The sequence below is a fragment of the Morone saxatilis genome, unplaced genomic scaffold, assembly GCF_004916995.1.
Source record: "Morone saxatilis isolate NCDOM2014 unplaced genomic scaffold, NCSU_SB_2.0 Contig17, whole genome shotgun sequence".
NCBI classification, from domain to species: Eukaryota; Metazoa; Chordata; class Actinopteri; family Moronidae; genus Morone; species Morone saxatilis.
In genome coordinates, this window is record NW_023339729.1 from 28937403 (window position 1) to 28939178 (window position 1776).

At 34.7% G+C, this 1776-nt stretch overlaps 1 protein-coding gene and 1 long non-coding RNA gene across 2 annotated transcripts in view; both read right to left on the reverse strand.

Moving 5' to 3' along the window:
- LOC118326408 overlaps window positions 1–1776 on the reverse strand; it is a 26486-nt gene that overhangs the window by 22396 nt on the left and 2314 nt on the right. The window lies entirely within an intron of this gene.
- On the reverse strand, window positions 1–1776 carry LOC118326410. Its single transcript, XR_004796640.1, has 6 exons — window positions 1708–1776; window positions 588–610; window positions 475–496; window positions 350–377; window positions 172–256; window positions 1–34 (listed from the first exon to the last, which is right to left on the reverse strand). It is a non-coding gene; the product is annotated as an uncharacterized LOC118326410 (long non-coding RNA).

Below are 1776 nucleotides of genomic sequence, written 5' to 3' on the forward strand. Positions count from 1 at the left end.
TCGCTGCCAGATCATTTGCTTTCAACGATGACAGCTGTGTGATAAAGAGCAGAATGACAACAGCTGAATAATGACTGAACATCAGCAAACATACTGAAGATCACATTGAAACAGTTTCACACAGCAGTAGTTGGAGGACAGTTGTTAATCTGAGATGTTTTGGTGTCTTACCGAGGCACAAGCAAATTCCTCAACAGCAAAGTGACAGAAACTTCCGTTCATCAGTCCGCTGTCAAGATTGAGCTGCAGCATTGTGCTGTAGTTTCAAAAGGAAATAAAACGTCAAACATTTATTGACAAAATATTAAACAAGCTCAATGTAAGATACCAGAGAGTTAATAAATCTCACCTGTTCACTCCAACACAAATGTCTGTTTCTGTGAAAAATAGGAATACATTAATGGTAATCATTAACATTGAATTATTAAATGATTTTATAGTTTAGTTTTATAAAAAACAAGTGGGACAACTTACGGTTTGTCGCGGTAACATTGCACTTAAGGGAGAAAAAAAGACGGTTATGATTGTCATAAAAACAATATGTGACAATATTCAGAAAAACAAATGTGAAAATCACATATAATTACCTGTCCAGTGTATATGATGCAACCTATAATAAGGCATAAGTAAATGCAAATTACTTTATTGTATAGTTACAACTTTACATTATGACAACATAATAACAGAGCAATAAAATCTTCATGTTCAGGTAAGATAAATCCATACAGCACAGAATCTGCTCTTAAAAGTGAATAATGGCTGTATTTAAGCAGCAGATTGTAGAAAATCCACTTATTTCTTACAGCCTCTGATACTGGAGGTTATACTGTGTCTGTTACACCTGTAATAAACAATTTCTTTGGCCACGTAAGGACAACAGAAACAAGATGACACACTGACATATCATCACCGTTTAAGTTGTTATTGTGAACTTGTTAGCAAACAGTTTTTCACTTATACATACAGCAGTTACGGAGCATTATCATCATTCATTTGGAGTCACATTTCAGGCCACCTGTCCAAATATTCACTGACTTTTAGCTTTGTTTTTTTGTCTCCACCAACTCCAGAGGGATATATTTGGTTGTTTGGCTGCTAAATGCCTCACTGTGTTCACCAGCTAGTCTCTACATGTGTCTGTATGCTGGTTGGAGCTAAGCAGATAGCGTACGGAAGATTTTTAGAGATTTTCCGCAGCAAACACCTGCCTGCTGAGGACAAAAACAACACCATAAGAGCGGTGAGAGTGGACCACAACAATAAAGTTTTGGGTTGAACAACTAACAAATTAGCTGAAACTCTCTTAAAAAATTCAAAAAAGTTGAGAAGAACTGCAGCTTTGGGTGATAATTCTCTGTAGGTTCATCACTACATGCAACTTTATCATTCAGTTTTCACATTGTCATTTAATGCCTTGTTATTATAAAAATATAAATTATAACCGCTTAAAAAATTCCTGTCTCTTTTACTTAGATCAACACATTAAACCATAATTTTGAGAAAAGGGGTCTGAAAAGATGTAAAAGAGTTCCAAAATATTTCCATTTGATTAAATGGTGCAGACACAGAACAAACATCATCTTAGATTTGAAATTTTCTGAAGATTTTTCTAAACTTATGGCTACCTATTCTAAAAGTCTTCCACAAAAGTAGTTAGTATTATATTATATCATAATTAATAGTATTTTTGTAGATTGTGCTTCTCACCTGGTGGTATGTGCTGGGATAAGTCAATCATGCTGTAAATGATGGATGACACTACATCAGGAGAAACTG